At 40.4% G+C, this 20763-nt stretch overlaps 1 protein-coding gene across 5 annotated transcripts in view; it reads left to right on the top strand.

Annotated features, from left to right (window-relative positions):
* Nucleotides 1–20763, top strand: part of OSBPL3 (oxysterol binding protein like 3) — a 175894-nt gene that overhangs the window by 45490 nt on the left and 109641 nt on the right. For all 5 annotated transcript variants that reach the window (XM_041727839.1, XM_041727836.1, XM_041727838.1 and 2 more), the window contains exon 2: nt 20103–20234. The gene's annotated coding sequence lies outside the window, so the exon portion shown is untranslated. The remainder of the gene's footprint in view (nt 1–20102; nt 20235–20763) is intronic.

The following is a 20763-nucleotide window of genomic DNA, read 5'->3' as shown; positions in this document are numbered from 1 at the left end:
GGGGTTATTCAAGTTTGGGTTTTTAGACTGGCCTATGAATGTTGATCTCTTTACAGTTTTCTGAGTATTTTTGTTCTTCTTTACATGTTCTGCTTCTTTTAAACTATTCCTCGACATAAGATAGTTATGCACATAAAATTCATTTAGCAAATTTTGGGACTAAATTAGAGCCTTTGAGAGAGAAGACATTCTCAAGAGCTTTTGTTTACATGGTTGCTTTTTACCTTTATGGGTCTGTTGCATTTGAACTCTAGGACAGTGTTAATAAATTGTCAGGCTGAATTACCTCATATTTGACTTCCTTTTTGGGAGTTTGCAGGTGATACTAATGATCTTTCTCTCCTTGAAAATGTGTAATGAATGTCCTCTGTATTCTCCATTGTAACCTTGGGCCGTGAAACCCCCTCCCAGCTGGGCCTCAGTTCTGCAGGCCTGTGCCTGCTTGGCCTGTTATTACTCCATGAATCATTGCTGGCCTTATTAAACTATTTTGGGCCGCAGGCTTTCCATTCTCCTCCCGTGAACCGTGAAGACTGGAGCTGCTGCAGCAGCATAGGCCCAGTGTGGAATCTGAATGTGAAAGAAAGAAGTTCATTGGTTTGGAATATAGCATTCTACCTCAGAGAACAGTAAGGTGTCTGCCCTCTAAGGCCCCTTTGTGTCATGAAATGTTTTTGTTTTAAAAAGTGATTCCCCCCACCACCACCAAAAAAAAAAAAAGTGATCCCAGGGGCAGCCCAGGTGGCTCTGGGATTTAGCGGTGCCTTCAGTCCAGGGTCTGATCCTGGAGTCCTGGGATCAAGTCCCACATCAGGCTCCCTGCATGGAGCCTGCTTCTCCCTCTGCTGTGTCTCTGCCTTTCTTTCTCTCTGTGTGTCTCATGAATAAATAAATAAAATCTTAAAAAAAAAAAGTGATCCCAGAAGTTCATGTCCAGCATTTAAAATGCTTGGATATAATTTAGTCTCCTGACCAATCCCCGATTTTCTTTTATTTTCTTAAGCATATCCATGATCCTGGTTGGTATTGGTGGTCTTCTCTAGCTCTTGTGTACCAACCTGTCTCAGGTCCCTAGGCCCACGGTGTGCACCTTGGCTTGGAAAGGCAGCACAGTACAGTGGAGAGTAAGGTGGTCTCCAGTCAGACAGACCTACATTCATCTTTTTTTTTTTTTTAATTTTTATTTATTTATGATAGTCACAGAGAGAGAGAGAGAGAGAGAGGCAGAGACACAGGCGGAAGGAGAAGCAGGCTCCATGCACCGGGAGCCCAATGTGGGATTCGATCCCGGGTCTCCAGGATCGCGCCCTGGGCCAAAGGCAGGCGCCAAACCGCTGCGCCACCCAAGGATCCCCAGACCTACATTCAGATCCCCAAGATGGCGGGCAAAGGACATGACTTCTTTAAGGTTAAAATAGGAAATGTGTGGCCAACCTCACAGGGTGATATAAGGATTAAGATGAGACATGTAACCACTAAGTAATGGGAAAACAGGCCACTGGTTAGAATTAGTCACTAGAGAAGGTTCTTTGGCCTTTGTTAAGATGTTATAATTTGTGTGTAGTCTCCACGTTTCATTTTAAAAATCAGTCACTGAGACTCAAAGAGGTTGTGCTTGCCTGATGACACATAGCTGTACACAGAAGAGTGAGGATGAAAAACCAAATTTTCTAACTCCTAGTCCAGTGTTTTTCCTTATATCACATAACTTCCCCATGTGTTGCTGGCTCAAGGCCAGATTTGAACTATTCTTAACCTTGTTGATGGAGGTATTTATTCATTAGAAAATACTTTTAATTATTCTTTTTTTTTTTTTTAATTTTTTTTTTTATTATTTATTTATGATAGTCATACAGAGAGAGAGAGAGAGGCAGAGACATAGGCAGAGGGAGAAGCAGGCTCCATGCACCGGGAGCCCGACGTGGGATTCGATCCCGGGTCTCCAGGATCGCGCCCTGGGCCAAAGGCAGGCGCCAAACCACTGCGCCACCCAGGGATCCCTAGAAAATACTTTTAATATGCTGTTTCATACCTCCCTTTGTTTCCTTGACATTAAAAAAAAAAAAAAAAAAAAACAGATGGAGAGCATGCTTGGTTCCTAGTGCTGCTGTCACAAAACTAAACTGTTGAGTTTTGTGGTTTCAAATGATACAGATCGATTCACTTACAGTACTAGAGGTCAGAAGTCTAAAATCAGCTTGTCAACAGGGCTGTGTTCCTTCTGGAGGTTCTTGTGGAAAATCTACTTATTTGCTTTCTCCAGCTTTTCCAGACCACCTGCATTCTTTGGCCCATGGTCCCATGTCACATCTTATTTTCCATCATCACATCTCATCATATTGCAGGCTACTCACAGATCGCCTGCCTCTCTCTTATAAGGACTCTGTCCTCGCATTGGCCCTACATGGATAATCCTGGACGACCTCCCCATCTCCAGAGCTGTACTTTAATCATGTCTCTAAAGTCCATTTTGCCATATAAGGTAACATTCATTGGTTCCAGGGATCAGGCTGTGGGTATATTTGGGGGTTGTTATTTTATTTGCCACAGACACCTGCCGTACAAGCCAGAGTTCTCAAATTATCCTTCTTTTTCACTTATATTTCTGAATGTCTCAAAATTAAATCACATCAGTTTGTTCCCATACATTTTTCTAGCCATTTACTCTCCTCCCTCTGTGCCCCATAATGAATTCCTCCTTTTAGAATAAAACTATTCTAGAAATGGAAGGCGCTGACATCACCCACTCAAATGACTATTCATACTTGTTGTCTGACTCTGATGTTGGAGGGGCAATGATTAGGGAATGGATGTTGGGGAGCATCCCTATAGCTCACTTTCTACTTCTGAACATACACTTCATAAGTGAATATTCAATAATTTTTGGAATTTAAAAAAGCATCTTTGTGGGAAAAATTAGGGAGGGTAACAAAACATGAGAGATTTCTAACTCTGGAAAACGAACAAGGGGTAGTGGAAGGGGAGGTGGACGGGGGTTGGGGTAAACGGGTGACGGGCACTGAGGGGGGCACTTGATGGGATGAGCACTGGGTTTTATACTATATGTGGGCAAATCGAACTTCAATAAAAAATATATATATTAAAAAATAAAACAGTCATACACTCACAAAACATAAAAACGTAAAAGAGCAAAAGAAAAATAAAAAAATCATCTTCAGATTCTACTGTGTATTATATTGGGGGTTTGGATTAGGAGAGGTTTGCTTTCCTCTTTTTTGGATACAGATTCGATTTGAATTATTGGCAGCAGAAAGCACACTGACAAATTTATTTAATCAGGGGCACTTCATCTAAGCCCGGGGTCCCTAAACCCTTCAAGGCTCCACAGAGGGCCTTTCATGGAGCTGAACCACGTGGGGCTCTGCAAAGCCTTAGGATTGTTTTTCTGGAAAGATTGCATCCTAACTTTCATTAGACTTTTAAAGAGGTTAGTGACCCAGGAAAGGTTAATGATCAACTGAACTGATGGCAGGTGGATTATTTTCCTTTTCACCTCGATGGGTAAAAGACCTTTGGAAGTATACTGTATAAATATATGTTTTTTAAATAAATGATGTGATCTTTTTTTAGCTGCAACTCAACTTGTCTCATTCATATTGAAATAGACCTCCCACTGAAGCCCGTGTCTTTTTTGCTGTCAGCAATAAAGGGTTTATTCTGTCTGCTGGCATATTCTGAGATATCTTTAGAACAAACAAGATATGGGAAACCTTTGTTAAGTGTAATCTGAATCTTGGGTAGGCAATCTCTAATTTGTTTGCTTAGATGGGAATTGAAGGTAAAAAGTGTTGTGTTCTTCCCACTATATCTCCCTGAACACGATGTTTTATTTGCAATTTTTTTCTTTTAGCACATATTTCTTCGGACTGAAAACTCATTTCCTTTAGTGTTTTGCCATGCATTTTCCCCTCACCTTTGATCACTGTTTATCCTTTCTTCCAACTCCTTAAGTTTCCTCATAAAGAATGTATGACATTTTCCTGCTTTTATCATTAACTCTGTCTTCACCTTCGCTTTAGCCTTACCTTGCCTTATGGAAACACAAGAGATGAGAACTAACTTTTGGAATTTGCTTGATTTCTCTAAGTTGCTAGATATATGAAGCTTCACAATAAATAGTAAAGAAAAATTGATGTACATAAGGTTAAATGGCCAATGAATCCAATGATTTGCTAATTGAGTCACAAAATGCAATTTAAAGCTTAGTGTGTAAAACTTCAGTGATCAAAGGTGATTATTTGTATTTTTTGAATCAGAAAGGTTTTTAAAAGCAATTTGGAAATTAATCTCAGAGGACTATGAAAGGGAATTCAGGAAGGTTAACTGATTTAGCAAACCAGCTTTGTAGCACCAGGCAAAAGAGGGAGTCCTTACATTGAATGCAATCTCCTTTCTGATGAATTCTTATTCCTTTTTTTTTTTTTTGTAAATGTGTGGTATTTTGAAGATAATTATTACTCTGGCATTGGGGTAGATAGAAGTTCTCTTTGAAAACTTTGGGACATTGGGCTTCTGGGTGGCTCAGTGGTTTAGCATCTGCCTTTGGCTCAGATCGTGATCCCAGGGTCCTGGGATCAAGTTCCACATCGGGTTCCCCACAACCTGTGTCTCTGCCTCTCTCTGTGTGTCTCTCATGAATAAGTAAATAAAATCTTTAAAAAAAACCTGTGGGACATTATGCAAAAATAATACTTAACTATGAAAGGAATATATTGCTTTTGATAAAACTAATTTATGCTCATTTTTATTTATAACAAGAATTTAAGTCTCATTTAGGCTGACTTAACTGTTTTAGAGTTAGGGGTAAGAATGAGGTCAGGGTAGATAGTTTTTACAGCATTTATGCAACTATTTAGTGACAAAGTTGGTGATAAAATTCAAGATTCCAGAAACTAACCCAGTGATCTTTTATTATATCATATTGCCAGTGTTCTATAGGAGGAGGAAAATCTTGAATGATGAAGGAAACACATTTCATACCTTGTAGATGAAACCACAGTGAGGTATACCTGTACCCACCAGCATGATTACAATTTTAAAAACTGACAATACCGGGACACCTAGGTGGCTCAGCGGTTGAACATCTGCCTTCCGCTCAGGTCGTGATCCTGGAGTCCCGTGATCGAGTCCCAGGATCGAGTCCTGCATTGGTCTCCTCGCGGGAAGCCTGCTTTTCCCTCTGCCTATGTCTCTGCCTCTCTCTGTGTGTGTCTCTCATGAATAAGTAAATAAAATCTTAAAAAAAAAAAAAAGAAGAGTGACAATACCAAGTGTTGACTAGGATATGGAGCAACTAGAGAGGTCAGGAGACATGGCTGGTGAGTAGAGAAAGACACAGCTACTTTGGAGAACAGTTTGGCAGTTTCTAATATTAAACACATTTACCATATGGCTTAACAGTTCTGCTCCTGTACATTTGCCCAAGAGAAAGGCCTATATCTGAATGTCATTGCAGCTTTATTATAAAAACTAAAAGCTGGAAATAGTTCATATGTTCCTCAATTGATGAACAGATAACTTGTGGTATATTTATGCAATGGAATTTGCATTTATGCAATGGAATTTGCATTTATGCAATGGAATACTACTCAGCAATGAAGGGATTGCTGATACTCTGTGGCCGAAACTCAAAAACAGGTTGAAAGGAAGAAACAGACACAAAAAGAGCATATTCTGCACAATTCTATTTATCTGAAGCTCTAGAACAGACAAAACTAATTGATAGTGTTGGAAATCAGAGGCGCAAGTGAGTAAGAGTTGACTGCAGGAGGTCACTTTTTGGTGAGGAAAGTGTTGTATATGTTGCTTGAGGTGGTGTAAATTCATTTGTCCAAACTCATCCAACTGTACACCTAACAGGGGTAGTATATAAATTATACTTCAATATAATCAAATTTTTTTTAAAAATAAGAAATAGGATCATGAAAAGCTAAAGTGTCAAACAGCAAAGCACACTTGGTATGAGGGATGAAATATTTTTACCATGCCATTGAATTTTCTGTGGTCCCATTTTGCCTCTCAAAATTGTGGTCCTTCTGTTATTGCCCCCTTGGCACTTGTCTGAGAACACAGATATAACTACAAGCGAGCATACCGTTGTGAAAAAAACTGAACAATCCGCCCATGCACATTTCCATGAGCAAGTGTCTTCTTTGCTTAAGGATATTTTGCCAACTTAAGCAGTAATCATGGGAATCATTTAGAGCTTCAGTTATTAATTCTTCTTTAGTTACCAAAATTTTACCAGCATCGCTATATATGCAAATAAAATAATACCCGGAGAAATGCCAAGTCCTTTTCTGTTCTCTAGGAGGAAGTTTAAAGGATTTGTAGACTGAGTAGGTTGAATTTATAGCCATATTCTCTGCTAAAAAATCTAAAAATAAAAATGTTGGCATCATAGTTGGTGTTCTGAGTCATATTTTAAATCCTGTAAGCCTGTAGCTTAGCAAAATGCTATTCAGAAAACCTTAAACTGCATATATAATGTATCTTTGTCTTGCCAACTCTCCTGCCAGTTTCTTTCAGATATTTCTTTCAGCAATGTCTAAGACTAGAATTGAAGTCATATGAGTCCCCTTGAAATGAATTCTAGACATAAGATGGAAGCAGCATTGCTTCTAACCAAGTCAGAGATAACCAAGACTTTTCCTTCTAGTGTGCTTGAGGATTATTAAGTAACTTTTAGAACCCAAGGCACGTTATGGAGAATTTTTTTTTTTAGATTTTATTTATTTATTCATGAGGGACACAGGGAGAGAGAGGCAGAGACACAGGCAGAGGGAGAAGGAGGCTCCATGCAGGGAGCCCGACGTGGGATTCGATACAGGAACGCCAGCATCAGGCCCTGGGTTGAAGGCAGCGCTAAACCGCTGAGCCCCCCAGGCTGCCCAGGCACATTATGGAGAATTTAATTGAATAACAATTCAATTTTTGTTTATTCAAGATTTCTTTTGCTCAACAGAATAATGCCAGCAGTATTGTTTATCATACTTTTGGCTATATTACCTTTACATGATGCATTTATTAGTTCATTCACCGAAAATCGATTGAGTACCCATCACATGACAGGTATTTTGCTTGACAGCAGGATATAAAGAAGAAAAAGAATGATGTTTGTCCTCCAGGAGCTTACAGTTCAGTAACGAGATGGGCAAGCAAATAACTTTATTGTGATAAATGTGATTGCTAGAATAAGGTGTGTGCAAGGGCAGCCTGGCGTGCGCCAGCCTGGGAATGTTAAATCCATCTAGTCTAGCTTGTCATTTAAGGCCAGTGTTTCCTTATTGATTTTCTGTCTGAATGATCTAGCCACTGACAAAAGCAGGCATTAAAATCCCCTGTTACTGTATTGCTGCCTATTTCTTCTTTTAGTCTGTTAGTATTTGTTTTATGTATGTAGGTGCCCCTATGCTGGGTACATAAATATTTATACATATTATATCTCTTGTTAGATTGACTTCTTTATCATTATATAATAACCTTCCTTGTCTCTTATTATAGTCTTTGCCTTAAAGTCTATTTTGCCTGATGTAAGTATAGCTACTAAGTTTTCTTTTTATTTCCGTTTGCATGGAATATCCTTTGCCATTCTTTCCCTTTCCATCTTTATGTGTCTTTACTTCTGAAGTGAGTCTTTTTAGATTATTCAGACACCCCGTGTCTTAGATTGGAGAATTTAGTTCATGTACATTTAAAGTGATTATTGATAAATATGCACTTATTGGCATTTTATTAATTATTTTCTGGCTGTCTTGCAACCCTTTGTTTCCCTATTCTTCTCTTGTTTTCTTCCTTTGTTATTTGATGATTTTCTGTACTGGTCTGCTTAGATCCCCTTCTCTGTATCTTTTGTGTTTCTGGAAATGTTAGGGCAGAAAGCCTCATTCGAACCACAACCTGGATGGTGGCTAATCTGTCATACAGCGAGGGCAGGGGGGTGGGCACAAAGGCTCAGAGACAGTTTATAGGGAACTGCTAGTGGTTTGGTGGTATTGGAAGGTGAAATGTGAGGTGGAGGGGTATGGGAATTGAGGCTTGTATATAGTACAGAAGGCTTGAGACCTCCTCTTGTAAATTGGTAGTCCTCAATCCTGTGCATTTTAATCATCTGGAAAGCTTTCCTTAAAAAAAATGTTCATACTTGGATCCCAGGACCATTGAATTAGAATCTTCAGGAAGAGGACTTGAGCATTTTTAAAAAAAAATTTAAAATATTTTATTTATTTATTCATGAGAGACACACACAGAGAGAGAGAGAGAGAGAGGCAGATACACAGGCAGAGGGAGAAGCAGGCTCCATGCAGGGAGCCCGACGTGGGACTCGATCACTGGTCTCCAGGATCATGCCCTGAGCCGAAGGTGGCGCTAAACCACTGAGCCACCCGGGCTGCCCGCATGTTTGGTTTTTCAGATGTCCACAGATGACTCTGATTTGCAGTTTATTATTTGTAGGTAATGAGTATCTACTGAAGAAATTTGAACAGGGGCACGACATGCCCTGACACGTTCAAACCACGTACTGGAGAACTTTGTGAACTGGTGATCATCTTGTAAACACTGTTTCTGTGTTTCCCTCATTTCCCTCAACTCAACACCCAGAGGGTCATTGTTCTAGACATAAATAATAGGTTCCAGTTACCACTGCATACCGAGCCCTGTTAGAGGAGTTCACTTAGTCACTGCGTCCGCCTCTTCACCACACCACAGTAAACCAAAGACTGATAAGGTTTTACTCTATGGCTATTTAAGGATCATTTTAATGTAACAGAGTAAGTTTTATATCTCTTTAACTCCAGGTGTGCTACCCTGTCTTAAAAGTGATCCATGGGGAAAAAAAAAAAAAGTGATCCATGGGAGCCAAAACAGTTATTCTATTCAACCTTTCCTGTATCACAAATATGGGTAAAATAAGGGCTGTGGGGTTGCACGCGTCACACCAGCCAGCAATCTGCTCTAACCACAGTGAAGTGAAAAGGAGAAAGCCTGATTTAAACAGTTAATGGAACCACCTCTTTCTGCTTTTCTCCTCTCCTGTGTAACCCAGTGATGCTGTTTGCTACAAACGGTGACACAAAGAGTGAAATGTTCCCATGAGGATAAGAACTGCGGAATGCATCGTTAGCTCTAAGAAGCTAGAGATTGCTCCTGCAGGAAAGTTTGCCTTTCTCAGGAATTGAACCTGAAAGAAAAGCCATCCTTGTAGAAATCATTAGAGACCTTTCAGTACTTCTCACTCCAAGCAGGCCTGCCTACTGGCCTCCTGGGGGGAAGAAAGTTTTTGTTATTAATTGAGAGGCTCACCAAGGAGAGGTGTGGAAAGTGTCCTGGGTTTTGGAATGTTTAAGCTGAAATTGGGATATTACTTCTAGTCTTGAAAAGGCATCTGGCCACATATTCTAATAGGTGGGCATCCTTTTTAGTGTTCCAATATCTAGACAACAAATAAGAAAGTCAGTATATAATCATAAATAAGTAAATAAGTAAATAATAAATAATAAAAATAAGTATACTGACCTCCCCACCCTCCATCTACACATGCTTCTTGGGACGCATGTTGAAAGGGGTGGCTGAAAGGGGTTTGGTATTATAGCTGTAGGTCAGTGAAGAACCTACCAGGATAATTTTTCTTTCATCTCTTGGCTTTTTTTTTTTTTAAGATTTTATTTATTTATTCATGAGAGACACACACACACACAGAGGCAGAGACACAGGCAAAGGGAGAAGCAGGCTCCATGCAGGGAGCCTGACATGGGACTCAATCCCGGGTCTCCAGGATCACACCCTGGGCTGAAGGCGGTGCTAAATCGCTGAGCCACCTGCCCCTCTTGGCTCCTTTTAATTAGACCTCATGCTTTTATATATGGTATTTAAAACATTGAACTCTGTGGTCATACCATTTATTTAGCAATCTTTAATAACGCTTTTTGAATGTTAATTATATATATGTATAGGTCTACAGTGCTCTTATGTTGTAAAGACTCGAAAACATATATAAAAATGAGAAACTGCTATGCCTCCTCCCTTGTGCCCTTTGCGTCTATGTATGTACGCACATAAAAAGAGGAATGAAAGGGGGAACATTAATGACAGCCAAATAGAGCTGATTTGTATTATTCCCTAAAGAAGGAAAGACAAGCAACCAGCCTGAGCCAGGACAAATCTGATTCCTGGTCAGAACCTCGAGTAGCACAGCTGTAGGTCTAAATATCCAGGGGGAGAGGGGACCTTGTTGGACATGGAACAGTCTCCTGACCACTGGTAGGTTGGTGAGCCTTTCCCAGAGGCCTCGGGACTGCAGATTGAGCTGGAGATCATTGATATCATTAAAACACAAATGGAATAGCTGGGGTGTCTGGGTGGCGCAGTTGGTTGAGCTCCTGACTCTTGATTTTGGCTGCAATGGTGATCTTGGGGTCATGGGATCTAGCCCCGCTTTGGGCTCCATGCTCCCTTATGGAGTCTGCTTAGGATTCTCTCTCTCCTGCCGCTCATCCTGCTTGCGTTCTCTCTCTCTCAATAAATAAAATCTTTAAAAAATTTTTATTTTTTTAAATGGAAAAGGGACACCTGGGTGGCTCAGTGGTTGAACATCTGCCTTTGGCTCAGGGCTTAATCCCGGGATCCTGGGATTGAGTCCTTCATTGGGCTCCCTGTTGGGAGCCTGTGTCTCCCTCTTTCTGTGTCTCTGCCTGTCTTTCTGTGTCTCTCATGAATAAATAAATAAAATCTTTTAAAAAATGGAATGGCTGCCTCAGAAAGTTAGAAGCTGCCTATCAGTGTGCACTAGTTAAACCCAGCCTTGTACAAGGTGGGCAGGCATTGGGGAGAATGTGTAGTAAGTAAATGTCCATGTGGCAGCATTGGCAAGAAATTTAACCTGGTTATTGGAATCAGTGGTTCTATGTAAGGATCCATAGAGGGACCATAGCAATAGAATAAGTCACAGCTTGAGAATAACAAGTGGGAAATAAATTTGTAAAAAAAAAAAAAAAAAAAGAGAGAGAGAGAGAGAGAATAACAAGTGGGAAATTGTGAGGGGATGGACTCTTACTATTTTCCCCCTCTTATTTTAAGCAATTAAATATATTGTCTTGAATATACCCTCATAAAAGTATTGAAAATACATTAATAAGCACGGGGGGGGGGTGCAGGGAGCCCCTTTTATTTGATACCCAAATGTAGCTCCCCATTGTCTCTTTGAGTGTTAACTATGATCTTTATTTTCAATATATGTATTTTACATAGTTTCTGCACTTTTATATTTAGCATGTTTCTTTTAACATGAACAACTTACTGGTTACGTTCTTGGCAAATGATTTTAGAGGTAATATTATTCCTGATGTGAAATAATATATTCCAGACTTAGTTTGCTTAACTTTTCTCCTACCTTGGGCATTAAGGTTGTATTTACTTTTTCCCTATTATGATATGAGTAAAAGGGTAATAGTATTTCATAACATTTGAATGACAATTGCTCAATAGGTTTCCCAAATATTTTGACTTATTTGTACTGTAATCAACAATATGCCTTAAAATTTGCCCATCTTTCCTCTCCTTGGATATTGATAACTAAAATTACTTTTCTGATTTCACACATGGAAAATAGTATGCAACTGGATCAGCTGAGGGAGGGTTCTTTTAAAACATTTTTTTCAAAGATTTTATTTATTTATTCATGAGAGATACAGAGAGAGAAGTAGAGGCATAGGCAGAGGGCGAAGCAGACTTCCTGCAGTGAGCCCAGGACCCCAGGATCATGACCTGAGCCAAAGGCACACGCTCAACCACTGAGCCACCCAGGTGCCCCTGAGGGAGGGATTTGTTGGATGGATGCAGGGGTCGTGCCCAGGGCAGGCAGCAGGAAGCACAGCGGAAAGGCAGTAGGGCCTCAGACATGGCAGCGATGCACCCAAATCTACATCCCCCCACCTGGCTGCCTACCCCACTAGGCCTCTGCATCTGAGTTGTCTCTGTGTGCCTCTTATGTTGCCCTGGGCTGTGCCTTAGCGTGTGTGTGTGTGTGTGTGGGGGGGTGGGGGGGGGGGGTCTGCCTATCTTTCTTCTGTGTTCTATTTGCATTTCTATTTGTTTCTGTTAGGCCTGTGTCTCTCTGTCTCCCAGCCCCTCTCCTTCTGCCCACCCTGCCATCTCTGTCTTTTTGCTTTCCCTGCACATGGTTCACAACAGCACCCCAGGCAGTCCCACATGTCTCCAAGTTCTGTGTCTGCCTTCCAAACTCTGGACAGAGAGAATCATGTTGGGTCTGGTTAGTCAGGGCAGTGGCTGCCCTTGGTTTGGGTCACTCCAGTGGCCGGGGGTGGGCTGGTGCTTGGAGAGAAGGGTGCTGTGAAGAGGAGCCCCTCTTATAGGTGCCTATAGTGAGACTGTGTAGAGTCCTGACCCTCCCCTGCTCCCCTCCCCACCCCATCATGATGAGCTCTTCTCTGCAGAGACGATTCAACAAGTCTGCCTTGTGTTATCTGAGGATCTATTTAAGAAAGAGGATTAGTCAGAACCTCTCTTGACAGTTTCCATCCTTTGTGATAGATTACCTACCTGGTAGGATGAGATTGGTGTCCCCGAAGCAAAGAAGAATTTGCTGGGTCGGCCCCGTCTCCGACACTGTGTGGGTGTGCAGGGGAGGCAGGTGAGGTCTACTGCACAGTATCTCTGATGGCTGTACTTACAGGTTTGCTTTTTTCTTTTTTTCTGCTCCTAAACTGTAAAGCTCACTCTGTATTTAGAATTACCCCAGTGGTTTTCTACAAGGAGGCCGATTCATCATCACTTTCACCCAGGAAGCTGCGGGTCAGTGCCAGCATTGGCAGGTGGTGGTGGGTGTGGAGGAGACAGACAGATCCTTGACCTGAAAACCTGAAGCAGGGTTGGAGGGGGATTAGCACAAATAGCAGGGTTCACAGCAAGGCTGAGTCAGAACCAGGTGGTCAGGCTAGAATGAGGTCGGGCTGGAGAATGGGGGCTGGGGTGGCAGCTCAGGGTAAGTGAGAGGAGAGTGGGGAGGTGGTGAGAGAAGGTCTACAGAGGGTGGCCTGAGTTGTTACGCACTGCCCAGTTCTCATGTGGGGTCACTGTAATGATCAATCTCATAATGCATCCGAGTGATACACATTTGCGAAACACATTCTAAAGGCACCAAGGGCATCCATTGAAAACTTAACTTCCCTCCCATCTTGGCCACTCAGCCACACAATTCCCTGGGTGAGAATAGTTCTGTGGTTGAGGAGATTGAGGCACTGAGACGCAGCTCTCTCAAGGTCACACTGTGGCAAGTGCGGGCCTGCCTTTCTACCATCTGAGTTTGTGCTGTACCCACTGCATCCCATTGCTTCCCGTTGGAATTCCTTATAACATAGTCCAGACGCTGCAGCTTTTAAGGATAGTTATTATTATTTTTAAAATGTTCTATTTTTCACCTGCATGATATCTTTTCTAGGGCCAGGCCAAACCTGTTAGTACCTAACACAGTGTACAGTAGTTATTCTAGGGTATTTAAAAAATAAACTATATGCACAATACTAATGATGTTAAGGGTACAGAGAGTCCATAGATGTCTTTGAGGTGCTTGCTCTGGGCAGCCTTCTGCTAGGTGTAGGACATAGTTGTAATGAAGAATGGAATCTGCATTGACTGTAGAAACATTTGAGAAGTTGCTGAAAATCACTACTTTCCACATATCTTCTTTACAAAATACATTTTTAAAAACTCAGCAATTTGGGGGCACCTGGCTGGATCACTCAGTTAAGAGTCCAACTGTTGATTTCAGCTCAGGTCATGATCTCAGGGTTGTGAGAATGATCCCTATATTGGGCTTCACACTCAGTGTGGAGTCTGCTTGTCCCTTTCCCTCCCTTTGCTTGCACTCTCTCTCAATCTCTCTCTCTCTCTCTCAATCTCTCTCTCTCCAGTCAATCAACCAATCACTCAATCTTTTTAAAAAATTCAGTAATGTGACTTTCTATAGGACTGTTATAATTCAACAAAGGTTAAAAAAATCTTACAATGTGAATTCTTTGATTTGCTTTCATTTCCGGATAAGCAGACATTTACTGAAATTAGAACTTCAGAGGGGAACCTGGGTGGCTCAATTGATTAAATGTCTGACTCTTGAGTTTGTTCAGGTCATGATCTCACGGTCATGAGATCAAACCCTATGTTGGGCGCCTCAGTGTGTATGGAGCCTGCTTAAGATTCTCTCTCTCCCTCTGCCCTCCCTGCCCCAACCACCTCCTGTTCACATGTGTGTTCTCTCTCTCTCAAAAAAATCCTGCGAAACCAAAATCAAAAAACCAAAAACTTTGGTAGAGTAGAGAAAAACCACAGACTTTCTCAACCTTAGAGGTCCCTGTGAAGAAGGATTCTTATGTCTGAATAGGAGTAGGAAGGAATTCCCACTGTGAAGCATGGCCTTGATGTGTGCACCAGTTGAGAATAGCTGGGGAATAATGGGACGAGAGTTCCCATCCTATTTCCTGATGCTACAATTGGGGTGCTGCCACTCTGAGCTATATTCTGAAGTGGACATGGAAGGTATTTTCCCCCTATAAGTGCCACCGTCTTTCTACTTTAAGTGCATTGTGTACTTCTCTCTGGACTAGCTTGAGTACATGATCACAAGCTAAGAGATTTTTATGGAAGAATGTTTTGAGTGTGAAACAGCTGATTTAAAATTACCTTTTAGAACATAACCTCTCAAAAGTTGGAATTATCTGTACTTGCTCAATTTTATCCTGCTCTTTTACTACAGATGGTGGAATTCAGGCTTTTCATTAGCTTGAGGTGTTCTTTTGACTAGTGATGGGTTGGCTTGTGTGAACATGTGTGCGCACATATCTATTTTAACCTACATGGTGATATTTCTGAGAATTAAAGTTGTAGTAAATTTTTTTTAAAAATGTGGATTTGAGTATGACTAAATGTAAAGCAGGAGTAAAGATCAAAGATCAACTGACTGTTTCAAAGCTTGAAAGTCATTTTAACATCATATCCATATTTGGTTTTCAATCATTCTGTGAGGGTTTTAATTAGACCCTATTGCTTGTAACTAGGCCCTCGGTGATGGAAGCTTTTATTGCCTACCAACATAGAAGAATGCCTTTGAGATCTTGGAGGGAGGACCCTTTGTTTCATTTCTAGGTATGATTATCAGCAACCTCTCAAATGAGAAGGAGTGTCCGTGATCTTTTCATTCATGATTTCTAGGATGACTAATGTGACAGGCGGGGTTGATACATCTTGTGATTTGTATTGGTGCTTCCATGTGTTGAAGTTGACTTTGACCTTTGACTTGACTATTTCATTTTTTCCTTTCCATAGCACATATAGATTGAAAGACTTTATCAGTAGACTAATCTAGATGTAGGCTTCCATGTCGATATTATATTGTTGTTTTTTAAGATTTATTTATTTATTAGAGAGAGAGAGAGTGGGCACGTGCATGCACATGAGCAGGAAGGCAAAGGGAGAGAATTTCAAGCAGATTCCACAGTGAGTGTGGAACCCTACTGGGGGCTTGATCCTATGACCAAGATCATGACCTGAGCCAAAGCCGAGGTGGTCACTCGACCAACTGTGCCACCTAGATGCCCCTGCTAATTTGTTTTTAATTGAATATGCTGTCTTAAAGCATTTTCAGAACACAGAAGAGTTCTTTTTTGAATCCGAGGACTAGATTCCAGGGTCTTATATGTGATTTAACCAAAGTAGATTTACCTCATGCCAGTGGTTTTGTGGGGGAAGATGGATAACGATCTGATTCTATTTGATTCAGAGATTATTTTTAGGAGGGGAGGATGTTTTTTATTGATATGTAATTTCACATACCACAAAATTTACCCTTTAAAATGTATAAGTCAGTGGGTTTTTTTGTTTTGTTTTGTTTTGGTTTGTTTGTTGTTTTTTTTAGTACAGTCACAAAATTGTGTGACCATCACTATCATCTAATTCTGGAACGTTGTTTCTTTCTCCCTGAAAGGAATCCCATTCTTCCCCATTTTGCCTACTTTGAGGCCCTGGCAAACATTCCTTACTTTCTATCTCTATAGATTTGCTTATTCTGGACATTTCATATAAATGGAATTATATAATACGTGGGCTCTTTTTTTAAACCTCTCTTCCTTCACTTAGCACATTTTCAGGGTTCATCCACGTTTGTAGCATGACTCAGTGTTTTATTCCCTTTTTTTTTTTTAAAAGATTATTTATTTATTTATTCATGAAAGACACACACACACACAGAGGCAGAAACATAGGCAGAAGAAAAAGCAGGCTTCCTGTTGGGAGCCCGACGTGGGACTTGATCTCAGGACCCTGGATCACACCCTGAGCCAAAGGCAGACGCTCAACCACTGAGCCCCCAGGCATCCCTTATTCCTTTTTTATTGATGAATAGTTTTGCATCACATGGTCTCTTAGTTAGTTTAGGCTGCTATAACAAATTACCGTAGACTGCTTGACTTAAATAGCAAGTAAATATGTATTTCTTATAGTTCTAGAGCCTGGGAAATCCAAGATCAAGGTGCCAGTAGATCTAGTGTCTGATGAGAGCCCACCTCCTGGCTGTCAACTTGCTGTATTTTCACATGGCTGGGAACAGAGATAGGAAGCAAGATTTTGTTTGTTTGTTTGTTTTTTATATGGGCATTAATCTCACACAGACTCTACTCTCATGATCTAATTAACTTTCAGTGGCCCCACCTCCAAATACTATCACATTGGGGCTTAGGCTTCAATTTATGAATTTTGGAATGACAACACAAACATTCAATCTATAATGTATAGATTGTTCACTTCTTGTTTATTCCTTCAGCAGTTGATAGACATTTGAGTTTTTCCACTTTTAACTTTTATGAATTATGCTGCTATGAACATTCTTGTACTAGTGTTTCTGTGAACATGTTTTCAGGTCTCTTGGGTATATATACTTAGGAGTGGAATTGCTGCCTCATACGGTAACTGTTTAAAATTTTGAGGAACCATCAGACTGTGTTCTAATGTATACTTTCCCACTAAAATATATGAGGGCTTCAGTTTCTCTACATCCTTGCTAATCTGCCTGTTTGTTTGCTTGTTGGTTTATTTAATTATTGTATCTACCCTAGGGGTATGAAGCGGTATTTTTTTTATAGTTTTGATTTGCATTTTTCTCATGATGAATGATATTGAATATTTTCTCATGTGCTTATTGACTATTTGTGTGTCTTCTTTGGAAAAATATTTCTTTAGGTCCTTTGCCTACTTAAAAAATTGGGTTGTTTTTTATTGTTGAGTTGTAAGAATTTTTTATATATTCTGGATGCTAGACCCATATCAGGTATGTGATTTGCAGATGTTTCCTGGGGCTTGATAACACAACCCCGAGATCATGGCCTGCCAAAATCAAGAGTTGGACACTTAACTGACTTAGCTACTTAGGCACCCCAAAAGTTTTTTCATTTTGATAAAGTCCAGTCCTGTGTTTTTTTTTTTTTTTCTTTTATTGCTTTTGCTTTAGGTCTATTTGTATCTAATAGACTATGACCTAATTTAAGGACAGAAAATTTTCTTTTCTGTGTTTTCTTTTAAGGACTTTTATAGTTTTTACATTTAGGTTTTTGGTTTATTTTGCATAAATTTTTATATGCGGTATGAAGTTAGGGTCCACCTTTATCCTTTGCATACGAATATCCACTTTTTTCCAACACCATTTATTAGAAAAGACTATTCTTTCCCCCATTGAATTGTCTTGGCACCTTTGTTCATAATGAATTGACCATGTATGTGAGTTTAATTCCTGCATTCCCAATTCTGTTCCCTTCATCTCTATGTCCTTCTCTATGCCAGTACACACTGTTTTAATTTCTGTAGCTTGGTAATAAGTTTTAAAATCGGGAAGTATGATTCTTACAAATATGTGAAGGTTATTTTTGGATGTGATGTTGATGCCCATTCTCCTACCTCATATAGTTTTGGCTTATGTTTTTTTCTGCCATTGTAAAGTCAAATTAGAAATGTTACTTTGAAGCGGCCATGAATTCCATTTCAGGTTGAACCTCACTATTCTTGTATAAAAGACATGAATTTGGAATCGGACATATACAAAAGTTTGACCACTAGCTCTATCTCGGTTTCTTAACTGTAGAATGATGTTTGAAACCTAAGTCAAAGGATCATTCTGAGAATTAAATAACATAACATATGTAAAAGCATCTAGCATGGTGTCTGGGAAATGACAGGTACAAAATAAATACCTGTTGCCTTTCCCATATTCTTCTCACAGATGCAAGAAAACTTTGTGCCTTATAAGATAGTTTTAAATTCTTTCCTAAAATCAGCCTTCTTCAATTTAGAAACTGTTTTCCCCAAAGTTATCATGTAAGTGAGTATTACTGAGTTTTCCAATCTATTCTGTAGTATTGTTGGTAGTGCAGTGTTTCAGACTTTGCTCATTGCTTTATCCCCACTGTCTAGAATTGTCCCTGACCAACAATAAGTAATCAATAAACATTTTGCTTTATATATATATGTATGTGTGTATACACACACACACACACACACACACATTAAAGAATTTATTCATTTATTCCTAAGAGACACAGAGAAAGAGGCAGAGACCTAGGCAGAGGGAGAAATGGGTTCCCTGCGGGGAGCCCCATGTGGTACTCGATCCCAGGACCCTGAGATCATATCCTGAGCCAAAGGCAGATGCTCAACCATTGAGCCACCCAGGTGCCCCACTTGAGCTATATATATATTTTAAGATTCATTTATTCATGAGAGAGAGAGAGAGGCAGAGACACAGGCAGAGAGAGAAGCAGGCTCCTCACAGGGAGCCTGATGTGGGAATCAATCTCCGGACCCCAGATGATGCCCTAAGCTGAAGGCAGACGCTCAACCACTCAGCCTGGGTGGCTGCCCCTTGAGCTATATTTTTAAGTAAGCTTACATAACAGTTGTGTAAGTATTTGATTTCTGAGATAATTTTCACAATATTTCTTTCAGCATTTTGTCCAGTTAATTTGGGATGCCTCCTTATGGAGTGCTGCTTATTTTCTCTAAATGATACTTTACTTCCTATTCAGATGTTTCCTCTTTGGGGCAATTTCAGATTGAAGTAGAAAGAATCAAGTTTGAGTATAAACTTTAGAAAGCAAGAGGGGACTGGGAATGGGGACGTTGGGTTTGGAGGAAGATGTGTGATAATGAAAGACCAGGGAGGTACTTTTAGAGAAGATTGGGTCAAACAGGGAAGCATGTTGCCAGTATTTGAGACTTGCTTTTGATTTTGTGTGATTATCATGGTTTCTTGTGGTTTCTCTAGACCAAGTCTAGACATGAAACTGTAAGCAAAGAATAACTGTTATTTACTGGCTCTTGTGAGCCTAATTTATAACCAAGAAGTGGTGCTTGTGCATGTTAAGCTACTATCCACTTGATGGATAAACCTTGAAAGGTAAGAGTTCAAATAATTTCACGGACTCAGGATAATTTAGTTTTAAGGCTAGACAGGATTGTCAGGCTGAAGGAATATCATTAATGTCACCTCAAGGAAGACATTCTATGGTCAAATAGGTTTGGAATGGATTCAACAAAATTAACAGATTTGGCATTTAACTGCAGGACTTCTCAGAGCCTTTACTGTGCCAACATGTCTTCAGTAGGGAAGGTAGGAGCAGCAATCCCCAAGGTGACTGGTGTGTGGGGACTTATTTTTCCCTGCCGCTAGAGAACCCTGTGGACTGGTAGTTAGCATTTATGAATAATTATGATCCAGAGCAGCACCTTAATTTTTCAGACATGAACTCTTTTTGATCTGCTATTTCTAGGGAGCCATGACTGCAGATACATAGAAAATGATTGTGTCTATTGTGTTACTAAGAGATCTGTCCAAAAAGTAAGAGCTTAAACTAGGAGCTATAATCAAACCCCTGAAATACTATGTATATGTATATTTAACTTACAAGATATTTTATCTTCCAAGAGCTAAATACTTATTTATTTTTAATCTGTTATGGGTACAGCTTGGTTTTTGTGGTGTCTAATAATCCCTGATCTAATGAGTTTGTAAAATTTGATTTCTGCAGCTTTTGCTGTGATACGCACTCCTTAAGATAAAGAACAGGAAGAGGCAGGAGAAGGAGGACCCTGACCAACAAAGGCCACTGACTTCTATGGAATAAACAAAGCCCAGACAGCTACCTTGTTCGGAGTGTCAGGTAAGCTTGTGATGACTGGCATCCATTCCTAGAGTCTTGGGGTAGAGAAAACTGTATCCAGCTCCCAGTGTGGATATAGGCTACTCTCTTCCCCTCATTGTTTTTCCATTATCCTTCCCTCTACCCAAACCCCCACCCTTCCTTCTTGCTTCCATGTCTGATAGGGTTTATTTCTTTGACTTTCATTAAGAGAGAGGGGGTGAGGGGTGGGGGGAGAGTAGAGAGAGATAGAGATTGGAAGGGGACTTAGTGGTAGAGCTGTCTTCACTTCTTGTAAATGCAGTGGGTTGGTGTGTCACCACTGTGATGGAGTAACAGCGCAGATGGGATTCCCAGTGTCAGTAGTTTCCATTCACACCTATAGTTTAAATACCCAAGCACCGCTGTTTGTCTTGCCCACGTTCTTGGGGCTTGCTGCCTTATCCTGTTCAATACCTGTGGGGAGGTGTGACGTAGGCAGATTCTCTAACTGGGACTATAATGTGTTTCTAACAACTAAGGCAAAAGCCAGAAAGAAAGATCAGAGAAT

The sequence above is a fragment of the Vulpes lagopus genome, chromosome 13 (genome assembly GCF_018345385.1).
Source record: "Vulpes lagopus strain Blue_001 chromosome 13, ASM1834538v1, whole genome shotgun sequence".
Taxonomy (NCBI): Eukaryota; Metazoa; Chordata; class Mammalia; order Carnivora; family Canidae; genus Vulpes; species Vulpes lagopus.
The sequence above is the reverse complement of the archived record's forward strand: the minus strand, read 5'-3'. Positions and strand labels throughout refer to the sequence as shown.